Here is a 16,956-nt window from a genome sequence, read left to right as displayed (position 1 = left end):
TCATGTTTGTTGGGGCCTCCTCACAAAGAGGAGACGCCCTTCAAAAATAAAGGTATGCTGCTTAGTGTGGCGTGCACACGGTATTCTTTAGTAAAAGGCGAAAGAATAGTTCGCTTTGTGCTCACCACGCAGCTGCTTGCCCTCTCCATTCCACCACGGGTGCTATTTGTATCCATCCTAGGCACCTGCTCTTCTCTGCCGGGGCGAGGTGGTACTAAACCATCCTCCTCCCCCGCGTTGATGCTGCTGCACTGAGAAGAGGCTGTGGCCTCTCCGAAACCACGATGGGCCAGTCAATGCAGGCCCAGCCAGAGCTTGAACCATGAAGGCCCGTGTGGTCCGTCGTAGGCGCCGAGCTTCAGTTTCCTTCTTCGTTTTCGTTTTGCCTCATTGTCCAGGTCCAGCCAGAGCTTGAACTAGATTCAAAAAAAGAATTAAAAAAATCCAGGGCTTGAACTTGAATTTCGAAATGACAAAACTAGATCAGGACTGGTAAATTTTGGATCGCAAAAAGAAAATGGAGACAGTTGTGAGTTGTTGCACTTTCTAGCTAGCTAGCTAGCGTGGTGCCGTTCAGTCCGATGGATGGAAGCGGCCAACTAATTCTAATTGTGTGTGCACGCGCGCACGCTCCATGGGTGCATCGGTCTTTCAGCCCCTGTGATCATACCGGTGCCTGCCGGCCCCTGCCCAAAGCCCCAAAGCATGGTGGAGTAGTAGTAATTCCATAGCTAGCCATGCATGCTCGGATCCGCCGCAAAGGCCGCAAGAGACAGACGTGCAGGCACGGTGCGCGGTGAATCGGATCGGACGACCACTCCATCATGCCGCGCGCCTCGCTTCCGTGCGACGATGATCACCGCGGCCGCGGCCAGCATGCCGGCCGGCAGCGGCAGCCTGGCCGCCGCGCTTTCTGTCCCGCCCCTGCCGGCGCTATCTCTCCCCGTCCTCGACGTGCCCCCGTTCTCCTGCACGGGCACACGGCAGGCCCCACCGGCGCGATCGATCGATCGATCGATGATCCAACGCACGCCCGCACTCATCGCACATTCCTTCCACGTACATCTCCTCCTTTGCTTCTTAGTTCTTATCCGCTTCGCCTCGCACTCACGCGCCACTCGAGCGGTTGGTCGGCTCCTTCCTACTCCCTAGTCGTTTATTACAGCAAAATTGTCTCAGGTGAAACCAACCGGATAGGGGCGCGTATGGGGATTTTTTTTTAAAGAAAAGGCATAGGCCCGACTTTATAAATAAAGCCACACGGTAGAGTCACAGAGCAACCACAACAACAACAACGGGGACGAAGCCACCACCAGTTCACCCAAACACGGGCACGCAACGACGAGCACGAAAGTATGACGGATACATGGCACCCTGCCAGACACGGCACGCAGGCCGGATAGCTTAGGAAAGAGATAGCCAGCAACTAAGTCGAAGAACCTCCAAAATGCGAGATCAGACGACATCAGGATCCTGCCCAGAAAGAGACGACGCCGAGGTCCGAACTTTAGATATGAGCAGATCAAGAGCATCCCGGTCCTCCACCTTAGTCAATAATCTCCACTGCTGCAAGAAGATACATGATTTAAATAAACAATCAGCTGGTTTAGTAGGATAAGCATGTTCGATCGTAAATTTGTTCCTAATGGTCCATAACGACCAGCACATGGCACCCAGACCAACCCAGAAGATCCTCTTTGTCACACCAGCCAACGAATTGGCAAGGCCTCTCAGCTCATTAAAGGAGGAGGGATCCCAAGTGACCTGAAGCCAGGATCTGACACGGCTCCAAACTAGTTTAGCAAGCACACAATGGAAGAAAATATGATTCGTGTCCTCCAAGTCACCACAGAGAGCACAAAATTCCAAGCCTGGTCCATTCCTCTTACGGATTTGGTCAGCCGCGGGAAGACGGCCTCTAAAGGCCTGCCAGAGGAAGATTTTGATTTTCGAAGGCACACGAGAACGCCAAATGCTAGAAAATCTATTAGTAGGGGCACCACCAATAAGTTTAGAATACAAGGACTTAACCGAGAAACGGCCCGAGGCGGTATGAGGCCAAACCACCGAATCCGGAGTCTTCGAGAGCATGGGGAATAAGGCAGAGAGACTTTGCCAATCTTCCAACTCTTCAGGAGAAAGGGAGCGACGGAAAGCCAGGTCCCAATTATTAGCCGACACCTCCGCGATGGAGATATTCGGGTTAGGGCAGTAAGAGAAAAGAATAGGAAATCTCACAGAGAGCGGAGAGTCTCTGCACCACCAGTTAAGCCAAAAACGAACCGAGGAACCATCTCCTATGAAAAACTTAACATGTTCGAGGAAAAGAAGTCGGACTTTAATAAGGTCTTTCCAGAATTGAGAACCACGCCGGGCCCCTGCAAACATCGGGCTAGAATGGGGAAAATACTTAGCTTTAAGAATAGAATACCATAAAGAGCTGGCCCCACTAGACATGATCTTCCACCACCATTTGATCATAAGGCATTTATTTATTCATGACAGACGTGTTAATGATTCCCAACCCCCTAAGGTTCTTAGGCCTACACATGAGTTGCCATTTAACAAGCCTATACTTTCGTCTGTTGTCAGCAGCATTCCAATAGAAAGCACCCCTATGTTTGTCAAAACCCGCATGGGTCCCAGCCGAGAGAAGATAAAAGCCCATTAGGAACATAGGAAGGGAAGACAAACAAGCATTGATCAGAGCTACTTTCCTGGCGTTAGTATTATATCTGCCACGCCAGGGAAGAACCCTATTTCCCACCTTAGAGACAGCCGGAGCAAAGTCTTTTGAGTGAAGCAAGTCTGGCGAAATGGGAAGGCCCAGGTATTTAAAGGGGAAGGAGCCCAGGTTACAATTGAGGAGCCGGACCACTCTCAAAGCCTTCGAATCATCAACGCCAATGACAAAGACCTCACTCTTAAAAAAGTTAATTTTCAGTCCCGAAACGGCCTCAAAGCACAGGAGGATAAACTTGAGGTGGACAATGCAATCGTCGTTCAAGTCAACCATAATAATGGTATCATCAGCGTACTGCAAGTGAGTAACACCCTCCGGGATTAGATGAGAAACAACTGGCGTAATATGACCATGATGGGCAGCCCTAGACAAGATGCGGGAGAAGGCATCGGCAACGAAGTTGAACAGAACAGGGGACGCGGGGTCACCCTGTCGCAGGCCCCTGCCATTGACAAAGAAGTTACTAATGTGACCATTAACAGAAACCGCAGTGTGGCCCCCTGAGACCAGCTGCATAATACAGTGAACATACGCCCCATCGAAGCCTTTCGCTAAAAGAACCTTTCTCAGGAAAGGCCAACTAACCGAATCATAGGCTTTCTCAAAGTCCAATTTGAGGATAACAACTTTAGAGTTACGAGATTTCAGGTCATGAACAATCTCATGGAGGCAAAGAATACCATCTAAAATGAAACGCCCTTTGATGAAAGCAGATTGGAAAGGGTTGATAACTCTATGAGCAACAGGGGAGAGACGGTTCGCAAAACCTTTAGCCGGAAACTTGGCGAAGTTATTGATCAACGCAATAGGCCTGAACTGGGAAATCAGCTTAGTACCTTGAACTTTAGGGATCAAGGTGATCACCGCATAGTTGAGGCGAGATACATCAATGGTGCCCAAACAAAAGCCCTGAATAACATGATAGACCAACTGTCGCAATTGCGGACAGAATTTTTTGAAGAAGGGGATCGAGAACCCGTCCGGCCCAGAAGCAGCGTTGGGGTTGGCAGAGTTAACCACATCCCAAATTTCCTTATCAGAGAGGGGAACCATTAAGGCTTCATTTTCCTCGGCCGAAACTTTCATATTATTGTCCCACAGGGAGGATGAGATAGAAAAGCCAAAAGGAGGTTTGGCCCCTAACAACGTAGAAAAAAAATCCACCACATGAGAGAGGATCAAGGATTGGTCCGAGGACTGAACACCATTAATGATCAAGCTATTTATAAAGCACCGTCTTCTCCGACCATTGGCAATGGCAAAGAAATAAGCAGTAGGGGAATCCCCTTTTAGCGTCCAGTTCAACGTGCCATGTTGGCGCCAATAGACTTCCGCCTGATGATGCAACTGCATCAAGGCGGCCTCGAGGTTATAGCGCACAGCCCACCCAGCATCCGAGAGACCCAAGGTATCAGCTATTTGGTCAAGGTCCATAATCTGGGATTCAAGAGCATTCTTCGACCTACGTTCCTCCGCAGCATGGTTTCGGGACCAACCTCTAAGGAATTTGCGCAATTCATAGGAACAGGAATGCCAGTCATCCATAGGGCCAAAGGAACGAGGTTTGGGTGCCAAGAAGTTAAGGATCTTAGTAGCCAACATGTCAGTAAACCCTTCGACGAGCAGCCAAGAAGCATCAAATTGGAAACAAGAGGACGGTCTATCTTGCTGCATCCCAGCATCAAGAAGAAGAGGGGTATGGTCGGAGCCCACGTTACTTTTAGCGAGAAGAGAAGCCCGAAGAAAAAGGGAGTCCCACTTGGAACAGATGAACACTCGATCTAGCACAGATCTAATCAGGATGGCCTGATGATTTGACCAGGTAAAACGGGCCCCAACCCTAGGAAGCTCGCGGATAGCACATGTGCTAATAAAGTCGTTGAAAGCATTAGCCAAAGGCTAGGAAAAATTAGCATTGCTCTTGTCCGAGGGGGTGCGAAGAAGGTTAAAGTCACCACCGATAACTATCGGAATATTACATGCCTCAATCTTAGCAGAAAGCTCATCCAGGAACAGGGAGGTCAGCGGGTGATCAGCAGGGCCTTAGACCACTATAAATTCCCACAGAATGTTAAGTGCTTTGTGAAAAACTACCATGCTTGCCCAAAATATATCATGATCAAAAGCCACGAAATCAAAGACATCCCTTTTGGAACCAATCAAGATCCCCCGAATGCCCCGAAGCAGGAAGCACGTGCCAATCAAATCTATCCATGCCCGTAATAGCAGAAAGTTCATTAGGAGAAAAAGAATCTTTAAAGGTTTCAACTAGCCCAACAATATCAATATTATCCCCACAGATGATATCTCTAATCTGGTCTCGGCGCCCCCTAGCACCAAAACCCCTGATGTTCCAGAATAAGGCTTTCATTTATAGGATAGATTTTTGATGCGGAGACTCGACCTGCTAGGGGCAACATAGGGTTTTGACCTTTTGGATACACCCCTCCTGGAGGTGCTAGGCTGGGGTTGGCCACTACCAACCACCACGCCACCCCCTGATCCCCAACACCCATAGAATCCGAAGCCGCAGAGGCAACGGCCTCTTCAGCCTTAGCAAGGGCAGCCTGGGCCACCTCATTAGTCCGAATAGTAGAGAGAAGAAGGGAAGGCGAGCCTTGATCGGGATCGATAGTAACGCCCACATCAGACATGATATTTAACAAGTGGTCATCAGAAAGAGAAGGTAAAACAAGTCGGATCAGGGAAAGAGGAGGAGTCGGACCATGATTGTTACCTGAAGGAGGGAGGTCCTTAGCAGCCGTACGACGCTCCGCCCGCGCCACCACCAATTCACCTGCGTCGCGCACCCGCCTGCCCTTGCGAGCCGTGGAGGTAGGCGACCGGATCGAGGGAGAGCAGGCCATGGGGGAGGCCGAAGCAGGGCCCGAGCGAGACATCGAACCAAGATCCTTGTCGAGGCGATGGCAAACTCCCGTCATAGACTGCTTAGAGCCCGAAGAAGCCCTGCTCTTCGTAGAAAATTTCTGCACTGAAGATTTCTTCTTTCTCTTGGACTGTGAAACATCATCAGCACGACCTGGGAAGGGGGGAAGATCCTCAATACCCGAGCGGGTGGGAGAGAGTGGACTGCCAGGAAGGTTGGAGCAGACTCCCGAGATGGGAGTGACCGTGGCTGAAGGCTTCTTGCGCAGCAACTCATCATCAGTAGGCATCCTTGGGTCAGATGAAGGGACAGCGTCCGCCTCGCGTGGAGCCTTGTCAATAGGCGCATTAGATTTGAAGAGTTCCCGCTCAGATTCTTCCAGCCCGTCTCATTCGAATTGAGTAAAGCATGGGTCAGAGCCCCCACTAGGGTTATGCCCACCCATAGAGCCATCCCCATTCTTGTCTTGCTTGTCCGAGGGGTTGGATGGAGGAGGAGATGGAGGGGGTGGAAGGCTTCAGCCCTTCAACCCGAACACGTAGTCTAACTCCATTGGGAGAGGGGAACACATCGATCGATCCACGGACACAAATCGGGTCAACACACCAATCTTGATACGAGCAGGACCAACCTTATCCAGAGACTCCGCGTCCACTTCCACCGGTTTACCAATCAGAGCGCTGAAGGCCATCAGAAAGGAAGAAGAACGAAGCCCCACTGGCACATCATCCACCAGAACCCAAACCTGAGAGAGTGGCCCAACAGCTTTAACACCACAGGAGGCGGGCTTCACCGACACCACCAGCTGATTGAGGGGAAGGGTGAAGCTAGTGCAAGATGCAATCATACGGAGACAGTCTTTGGAGGGGAAGACTACGGAAAACTCAAAGTCAGACAGTTGGTTCACTTGCCAATCCCATCCCTCGACGTCCGAGATACGGAGCCCTTCAAGTAGAGTTTGGGAGGAGATCCTTTGGTCTTGCACCGTGACAATGGCGGCATTGGAAAGGGAGGGGGCCGCAACCACAACAGGCAAATCACAATCCAAGGCAAAAAACAAACATCCAGGGAGGCCCGTACCAAAGTGAATGAAGGATGGCGGCTTCTGACGATTCTGACAATTGACAGTGAGGTGACCATCTGAACGGCAAATCAGGCAGAATGGAGGGTTGGTACATTTGGATTGGAAATGCCCGGGCTGGTGACAGGCAAAGCAGGTAAGCGCCGAGGGGTTGCTTGGGGTGGAAGAGCTAGGGCGATGCATCGAAAGGGGGGAGGAGGAGGAAGGATGCCATCCCCCACCCCCGACGAGGATGCGCCGGGGTGAGGGCCAGGAGGACGCCGGACCGGACCCGAGAAGGACCGCGGGGGCAGACGAGGCCCAGCGCCAGCAGGGCGAGGGGCCTGCCGCACCAGGGAAGGAGGCCCACGGCCCGCACCCTGGGCAGGCAAGGAACCCGACGAGGAAGAGCGCCCCCCACCAGCCGCCGCCGCCTCCGAGGGATCCAGCGCCGGAGGACACGCCGGCCCAGATCCAGAGCCTTGGGGGCCGGATCCAGGCGGAACGCGCTCACGCTCCGCGCGCTGGAGCCACTCCGGACCGGCAGCCCACGCAGCACGGTCGCGAGCCACCTGCTTACGAGCCGCCTGCTCCGCCTCCAACTTGGAGCGCAGGGAGGCCTCGAGCTCCAGATCCACACCCGAGCCCGGCGAATCCTCTCGCCGGCGCTTGCTACCAGAGACAGCATCACAAGATGAGCCCCTGGACTTGTCCATGGTGAGAGCCGCCGCGAAGGAGAGGAGGGGGGAGGGGGAGGGGTGGTTCTGACTAGACGGCGAATGGGAGCGCGGTGCCTACGCAAGTCAGCGGCGGAAACCGGAAACCCTAACAAGGGGGGACGGAACCACGGGGGACCCATAAATAGCCAGACCGAGCCAAACCCTCTTGGGCCGGGGGGAAGGGGGAGGGATACAGGCCAGCGGTAGCTGCACATGGCCCACATGGGAAGGGGAGGGGGAATCGTCCACTGACGACAGAGCGGGAGGAGCGGGTTGGACAGACATAATAGGATCAGGAGGCCCAACAGGCCCAGCGTCCAGCCCCCCACATGGCCCACTAGCCAGCGGAAGCGAGACCAGATCTAGGGCAGGCGCCACCGCCCCCACGGCGCGCACAGGCGCCGTCGTCGCTGGAGACGACGGACCTGAGCCCGAAGAAGGGGAGGGAGGGCAAACCACACCCGGAGCGGCATCCAGAATCCCAGACCGGGCGAGGGGAGGGGAAACTTACCAGACTTGCGACGACAGCGAGAAGATTGACATGTCGTTGGACGCAAAGCCTTCCGAGGAGACGGACGGATGCCTGAAATGATGGCCGGACTTTTGAGCTACCTATGGTCTGGCAGTCACTGACTGAGCACCCATCCATCCTGCGAGTGGGAGCGGAGAAAGCTCGACCTGCACTGCACGCACGTCCGATGGCCCGGGTTCGCACTAGTAGAAAACTGGGCTTTGGTCACAGGGCAATATTCACATTAGTCCCGGTTCAGTCATTAACCGGGACTAATGTGAGCATTGGTCCCGGTTTGTGCGGTCAGGGGCCTGCCGGGCCTCGTGGGGGCATTGGTCCCGGTTCGTCCGGCCCCTTTGGTCCCGGTTGGTGGGACAAACCGGGACCAATTGGCCTCGCTCCTGGCCCACCACTATTGGTCCCGGTTGGTGGCTTGAACCGGGACCAGAGGCTCACCCTTTAGTCCCGGTTCACACCACAAACCGGGACTAAAGGGCTGGTCCTAGTTGCGGTCAGTGTTTAGTCCCACCTCGCCAACCGAAGGGCGCTCACACCAGTTTATAAGCATGTCCCTCTCTGCCTTGTTGAGATCCTCTCAAAGTGAAAATAGATGCCCTTATACAGGGAATTTGACCTAAATTCACAGTAAATTTCTTTGAATTTCATAGAAATTTATTATGAATTTAGGTTGAATTTTCTCTATAGGCGCATCTATGTTCATTTTTTATAGTAAATAAAATAAATAAACCTTAATAAAATAAATAAAAATAAATAAACCTTAATAAAATAAAATAAAATAAACTATAGTAACTAAAATAAATAAACCTTAATAAATTAAATAAAAATAGCAGCAGTAAAATAAATAAAAATAAAATAATTAAAGTAAAATACATAAGTAATTAGAAATAAAATAAATAAGTTTTTTGTTGTAAGTAGAAACAAAACAAAATAAATAAAGCAAAAGAGAAAAAAACAGAGAAAAAAATTATGCCACCTACTGGGCCACCACGGCCTGAATATGACTAGAAACCCATCCATGGGCCAGGATTCAGGCCCGCAGAAGGCCCAGTAGGCCCCACAGGCAAAGAGAACGGTTAGGCCCGAAAGCCTGCAGTTGAGAGGAGCTCGATAGGGTGGGCGCAGCAGCGCTTATAAACCACTCTCGAGCTCTCTCAACTAGCGAGGTGGGACTAAACTTTTGACGCGGGGCAGCACAAGGCCTTTGGTCCCGGTTGGTGCCACCAACCGGGACTAAAGGGGGCAATTGTCCCAGTTCATGGCACCAACCGGAACCAAAGGCCTTTAGTCCCGGTTGGTGCCACGAACCGGGACCATTGAGTTCCCTATATATACCCCATCGCCACAGCAGAGCACTCCACAGTGCTCTGTTTTTTCTGGCCGGCGAGGGGAGGGCATTTGGGTGCTCTAGCTCACCTCCTATGCACATGAGGTGTTCGATGAAATGTCTGAGCCACACTAGTTAATCTTTCTCCTCTCGAAACTCGACCTCCGAGCTCCATTTCCCCCGAGATTTGTCTAGGTTTAGCGGTCCGTCACGTCCCGTCCCCGTCTTCACCGCCGTTGATCGCCCGCGCCGATCTCGTCGCCAGCACCACCGTGGTGAGCCTCTTGTTCTTATCTTCTTTCTGAAAGAAAAAAATTCTTACTTTAGATAGTTACTTGTCTAATTTTGTTACTTTTATTATTCCTTCTTATTACACAGTGCGATGGTTTTGGTATCCGCCCCCGTCGGCCCTCATCCTGTTTATGATTCGGATGTGGTATATATTATCTTTTTATAACTATTTGGTTCATTTATTGTTTATGACAAATATACCGACCAACGTGACATAGATTTTATTTATCTAGGAGGTGGTTGAACCGGAAATTCTAACCAACCCTATTGTCGAGAGGTTAAATTTAGTTGAAGAAGAAAACAATTACTTGAAGGAAAAAATAAAAAAATTGAGGAGGAGAAGATGATATTGGAGTTGCATGTTGCGGATGTCGTCGATGATCACAAGATCAAGATGGATGCAATGCGCTTGAAGATTAGAAAGATTAGAAAATATGCCATTCATACCGAGGCTTGGTATCATTATGCCGTTGGATCAATTGTTACCTTGGTTGCGATTATGATCGCATTTGTTTTCGCATTGAAATGTTTTACATAGTTTCAATGTATGGTTTAATTAATTAGATGCTCTGGAGAGCTATATATATGTTGTTAGATGAGAACTATGTATGTACTTTGGTTTTAATGTGATGATGAACTTCTATTAATTTGGTCACTTAATTATCTATTCATGATGTTCTGTAATGGTTTTTGACACACTTAATTATATATAATGCACGCAGATGAACCGACAATGGATGTACGGTGACAGACACACCTCCGAGTACATTAAGGGCGTGCATGATTTTCTCGAAGTGGCTGAGGCAAACAAGCAGAATGGTTTTATGTGTTGTCCATGCCCTATATGTGGGAATACGAAGTCTTACTCTGACCGGAAAATCCTTCACACCCACCTGCTTTACAAGGGTTTCATGCCACACTATAATGTTTGGACGAGGCACGGAGATATAGGGGTTATGATGGAAGACGGCAAAGAAGAAGAGGACGATGACAACTATGTGCCCCTGAATACGGTGATGCTGCAACGGGGGAAGCTGCTGAAGATCAAGAGGAACCAGACAATGTGCCCAATGATGCTGCAAGGGGGGAAGCTGCTGAAGATCAAGAGGAACCAGTGCCCGATGATGATGATCTCCGCCGGGTCATTGTCGATGCAAGGACGCAATGCGAAAGTCAAAAGGAGAAGCTGAAGTTCGATCGCATGTTAGAGGATCACAAAGAAGGGTTGTACCCCAATTGCGAAGATGGCAACACAAAGCTCGGTACCGTACTGGAATTGTTGCAGTGGAAGGCAGAGAATGCTGTGCCTGACAAAGGATTTGAGAAGCTATTGAAAATATTGAAGAAGAAGCTTCCAAAGGATAACGAATTGCCCGACAGTACATACGCAGCAAAGAAGGTCGTATGCCCTCTAGGATTGGAGGTGCAGAAGATACATGCATGCCGTAATGACTGCATCCTCTACCGCGCTGCGTACAAGGATCTGAACGCATGCCCGGTATGCGGTGCATTGCCGTATAAGATCAGACGAGATGACCCTGGTGATGTTGACGGCGAGCCCCCCAGGAAGAGGGTTCCTGCGAAGGTGATGTGGTATGCTCCTATAATACCACGGTTCAAACGTCTGTTCAGAAACGAAGAGCATGCCAAGTTGATGCGATGGCACAGTGAGGACCGTAAGAAAGACGAGAAGTTGAGAGCACCCGCTGACGGGTCGCAGTGGAGAAAAATCGAGAGAAAGTACTGGGCTGAGTTTGCAGCTGACCCAAGGAACGTATGGTTTGGTTTAAGCGCGGATGGCATTAATCCTTTCGGGGAGCAGAGCAGCAATCACAGCACCTGGCCCGTGACTCTATGTATGTATAACCTTCCTCCTTGGATGTGCATGAAGCGGAAGTTCATTATGATGCCAGTTCTCATCCAAGGCCCTAAGCAACCCGGCAACGACATCGATGTGTACCTAAGGCCATTAGTTGAAGAACTTTTACAGCTGTGGAATGGAAACGGTGTACGTACGTGGGATGAGCACAAACAGGAGAATTTAACCTGCATGCGTTGCTGTTTGTAACCATCAATGATTGGCCCGCTCTCAGTAACCTTTCAGGACAGACAAACAAGGGATACCACGCATGCACGCACTGTTTAGATGACACTGAAAGTATATACCTGGACAAATGCAGGAAGAATGTGTACCTGGGCCATCGTCGATTTCTTCCGACCAACCATCAATGTCGAAAGAAAGGCAAGCATTTCAAAGGCAAGGCAGATCACCGGAAGAAGCCCGCCATGCGTACCGGTGATCACGTACTTGCTATGGTCAATGATTTACACGTAATCTTTGGAAAGGGTCCCGGCGGACTAGCTGTTCCAAATGACGCTGAGGGACACGCACCCATGTGGAAGAAGAAATCTATATTTTGGGACCTACCCTACTGGAAAGAGCTAGAGGTTCGCTCTTCAATCGACGTGATGCACGTGATGAAGAACCTTTGCGTGAACCTGCTAGGCTTCTTGGGCGTGTATGGGAAGACAAAAGATACACCTGAGGCACGGGAGGACCTGTAACGTTTGCACGAAAAAGACGGCATGCCTCCGAAGCAGTATGAAGGTCCTGCCAGCTATGCTCTTATGAAAGAAGAGAAAGAAATCTTCTTTGAATGCCTGCTCAGTATGAAGGTCCCGACTGGCTTCTCGTCGAATATAAAGGGAATAATGAATATGCCAGAGAAAAAGTTCCAGAACCTAAAGTCTCATGACTGCCACGTGATTATGACGCAACTGCTTCCGGTTGCATTGAGGGGGCTTCTACCGGAAAACGTCCGATTAGCCATTGTGAAGCTATGTGCATTCCTCAATGCAATCTCTCAGAAGGTGATCGATCCAGAAATCATACCAAGGCTAAGGAGTGATGTGGCGCAATGTCTTGTCAGTTTCGAGCTGGTGTTCCCACCATCCTTCTTCAATATCATGACGCACGTCCTAGTTCATCTAGTCGACGAGATTGTCATTCTAGGGCCCGTATTTCTACACAATATGTTCCCCTTTGAGAGGTTCATGGGAGTCCTAAAGAAATATGCCCGTAACCGCGCTAGGACAGAAGGAAGCATCTCCATGGTCCATCAAACAGAGGATGTCATTGGGTTCTGTGTTGACTTCATTCCTGGCCTTAAGAAGATAGGTCTCCCTAAATCGCGGTATGAGGGGAGACTGACTGGAAAAGGCACGCTTGGAGGGGACTCAATAATATGCAGGGACGGATATTCTTGGTCTCAAGCACACTACACAGTTCTACAGAACTCTACCTTGGTGACCCCGTATGTCGATGAACACAAGAACAGTCTGCCCTCCAAACACCCGGAGCAGTGTGACGACTGGATTACATGTGAACACATCAGGACTTTCAGCAGTTGGTTGGAAACACGTCTCAGAGGTGACACCACTGTTTGTGATGAGTTGTACTCGTTGTCCAGGGGACCATCTTCGACTGTATTGACTTACAAAGAATACGAGATAAATGGGAATACATTTTACACGATCGCCCAAGATCAAAAGAGCACCAACCAAAACAGCGGTGTCCGCTTTGATGCAGCAACCGAGAGGGGAAAGGACACATATTATGGTTACATAATGGACATATGGGAACTTGACTACGGACATGATTTTAAGGTCCCTTTGTTTAAGTGCAATTGGGTCAATCTGTCAAGAGGCGGGGTACAGGTAGACCCACAGTACGGAATGACAACAGTGGATCTGAACAATCTTGGGTACACTGACGAACCGTTCGTCCTAGCCAATGATGTGGCACAGGTTATCTATGTGAAGGACATGTCTACCAGACCAAGAAAAAGAAAAGATAAGGAAGCGAATACATCATACGATGAGCCAAAGCGCCACATAGTTCTTTCAGGAAAAAGGGACATTGTAGGAGTGGAGGGCAAGACAGACATGTCTGAAGATTATGAAAAGTTTCATGAAATTCCTCCCTTCAAAGTTAAGGCTGACCCAAGCATCCTGATAAACGATGAAGATTATCCATGATTACGGCGCAATAAGCAAATGACACAAGCGAAGAAAAAGTGAAGACTTTCTCCCGCAACTATTATGATGATACCATGCCAACTTTGTAACAGACGAGTATGATACCATTGTCCGTTTTGTACACGAAGTGCATCTAGTTTTTGCCGTAACCCTCTCAACTTTCTTGCACATGCTATGTGGATGAAATGATGATACCACCTACTGGGCCACCACGGCCTGAATACGATTAAAAACCCATCCATGGGCCAGGATTCAGGCTCGCAGAAGGCCCAGTAGGCCCACAGGCATGTACAGAGAGGTTAGGCCCGTAAGCCTGCTTTAGAGAGGAGCTCGACAGCTCAGGCGCACCGCACCTTATAAACAGGTGCGGCTCTCTCTCAGCTAGCGAGGTGGGACTAAACTCACCACCACGCCGCTATGCAAGGCCATTGGTCCCGGTTGGTGGCACGAACCAGGACCAATTCCACCCTTTGGTCCCGGTTGGTGCCACGAACCGGTACTAATGAGGCTGTGGCCCCACGAGCACCTTTAGTACCGATTCGTGGCACGAACCGGTACTAGAGTTTCTTACTAAGCAGTTTTTTAGTCCCACCTCGCTAGCTGAGAGGCACCAGTAGCGGTTTATAAGCCCTGAGTGCAGAGACGATGAAGAAGAGGCGCAATGCTCACGTCGCTTAGCTTCAAGCCTTGAGGAATAAGGTAGACTGCATGGAGCTATGTGTAGTGCAGTCTACACTATTCCGAAAGGCTTGAAGCAAATCAACGAGCATTGCGCCTCTTTTTTATTTTTAATAACTTATTACAACTCCGGACTTCTTGTGTTCCGACAAAATAAAATAAACTTTAATAGCAAAAAGAATTATCATAAAGTAAAATAAATAAGTAATTAGAAACAAAATAAAATAAAATAAATAAGTTTTTTGTTGTAAGTAGAAACAAAACAAAATAAATAAAGCAAAAAAGAAAACAAAAAAACTAAATACAGCAAAAACAATTTTCATAAAGAACTTTTTTTGATAGAAACTTTAATAGAAAAAAGAATTATCATAAAGTAAAATAAATAAGTAATTAGAAACAAAATAAAATAAAATAAATAAGTTTTTTGTTGTAAGTAGAAACAAAACAAAATAAATAAAGCAAAAAAGAAAACAAAAAAACTAAATACAGCAAAAACAATTTTCATAAAGAACTTTTTTTTATAGAAACTTTAATAGCAAAAAGAATTATCATAAAGTAAAATAAATAAGTAATTAGAAACAAAATAAAATAAAATAAATAAGTTTTTTTTTGTAAGTAGAAACAAAACAAAATAAATAAAATAAAAAAACTAAATACAGCAAAAAAAATGTTGGGGCGCTGTCCGCTGGGCCCTCCAACCCTCGGGTTTGCAAATACAGGCCCAGAAGGGCTAGAGGGCTCAACGGGCAGCGCGCCAAAGTTAGGCCCAGAAGCCTGCTATAGAGAGGAGTTCGAGACAGCAGCCGCAGCGGGGCTTATAAACCACTCCGAGCCCCCCTCGGCTAGCGAGGTGGGACTAAACTTTTGGCCGCGACGCGGGCAGCAAGAGGCCTTTGGTCCCTGTTGGTGCCACCAACCGAGACTAAAGGGGTGCATTGGTACCGGTTCGTGGCACCAACCGGGACCAATGGCCCCCCTTTAGTCCCGGTTGGTACCACCAACCGGGACCAAAGGCCGCCGCTTCCCGCCCTTTGCGCTGCTGAAAAGAGGGCTTTGGTCCCGGTTGGTGGCGCCAACCGGGACTAATGCCTACCTTTAGTCCCGGTTGGTGCCACGAACCGGGACTAAAGGCTTTGCTATATAAGTTCACACTTAGGAAATTTTCAGAGTTACCTAGCAGTTGCCGCCCCGACGACGCCGACGCCGCCCGCCGCCCCGACGCCGCCCGCCTTCGCCGTCGCCGTCACCCGTGCCCGTCGTCGCCGTCGCCGTTGCCCGCGCTCTCGCCGTCAGCCGTGCCCCTGCCCCGACGCGCGCCGCCCCGGCCCGTCCCCGTCGTCGCCGTCGCCCTGCCCCGCCCTTCGCCGCCGACGCCTCTGCCCCTGCCCCGACCACGCCGCCGTCACCTCTGCCCCTGCCCCGACGCGCCGCCGTCGCCTTGGTCAGAGCCGGCACTGCCCCCTAATTCCTCCATGTTTTTTCTGCACATTTATATGCTTAATTATATGTATATGTATGTGTGTATATCTGTTTATATGTCCTTTTTTAGATCTTTTTTTTTGCATTTTCTCTGTGTATATGTATGTATATATGTTCTCTGTGTATATATATGTTCATGTATATATGCAAAAGATAGATTTTTAGAAAAGTTAGGATTTTTTTTCTGTTCATAGATTTTTGGTGATATTAATTATTGTAGAATATGCAAATGTTTGTATATTCATATGAACAATGCATTAGGCAAAACCTTTACTTTTTTCGAAATTTTCTATTTGAACATTTTTTTATGAATGAGAGGAAAAAGGAAAATAAGAAGAGGAAGAAAGGAGAAGAAGAGGAGAGGAAGAAGTGGAGAAATAAATAAGAAGAGGAAAAAAGAAGAAAAAGATGAGGAGAAGAAGAAAGGAATAGAAGAGAAGAAGAAAAAATAGAAAAAATTCTATTTTTTCTTCTTCTCTCCTCTATTCCTTTCTTCTTCTCCTCTTTTTTTTCTTCTTTTTTTTCTTCGATCTTCTCCTCTATTCCTTTTCTTCTTCTCCTCTTTTTGTTTCTTCTTCGTTTTCTTATGTTTTATCGGGTATGTCGTCGTCGATATACCCCTCTCCCGATAACTTCAACACGAGGGGGGGTCGATATACCCCCTCCCCGATAATATTATTTTCCCATGTACGTTCATTGTCGTTGTCGATATAACCCCCTCCCGATAACTTCAACACGTGGGGGGGGGGTCGATATACACCCTCCCCGATAACATTATTTTCCCATGTATGTATGTCGTCGTTGTCGATATATATAACTCCCTCCCAGATAACTTCGACATGATGGACGATCGATATTTATACCCCCTCTCGACCGTGATAACTTATACCACGGGAGCAACCCCCGGCCCTTTCGCTCGACCAAAACTCTCGATCACACCCAAACCGTAGAAAAAAACGATGTCGGTCTCCTACCCCCTCCCGTCGCGCCCCTACCCTTGAAGCGTTGCTGAGGCCACCCCAAACCCGGAATAAGCTAGGTCTACGTTTGCACTAACCACCTGCTGTCATGTTTGTGTAATAATTGCCATGTTGTAATATTTGCAGAAACAATGGAGCACGGACGAGACGAGCAAGCAAAAGAGGTGTTGGGGGACATAATCTTAGCCGGAGGTGATATCTTGTCGTATCTTAACGACAATGATG

The 16,956-nt window shown here is 48.9% G+C and overlaps 1 non-coding gene across 1 annotated transcript; it reads right to left on the bottom strand.

The window, feature by feature from the left end:
• Positions 1 to 14: 14 nt before the first annotated feature.
• Positions 15 to 134, bottom strand: LOC120963605 (U5 spliceosomal RNA). Its single transcript, XR_005755368.1, has one exon. It is a non-coding gene; the product is annotated as a U5 spliceosomal RNA (small nuclear RNA).
• Positions 135 to 16,956: the final 16,822 nt, after the last annotated feature.

The sequence above is a fragment of the Aegilops tauschii genome, chromosome 4 (genome assembly GCF_002575655.3).
Source record: "Aegilops tauschii subsp. strangulata cultivar AL8/78 chromosome 4, Aet v6.0, whole genome shotgun sequence".
Classification (NCBI taxonomy): Eukaryota; Viridiplantae; Streptophyta; class Magnoliopsida; order Poales; family Poaceae; genus Aegilops; species Aegilops tauschii.
Note: the sequence above shows the minus strand (reverse complement) of the source record. Positions and strands in the feature narration are given on the sequence as shown.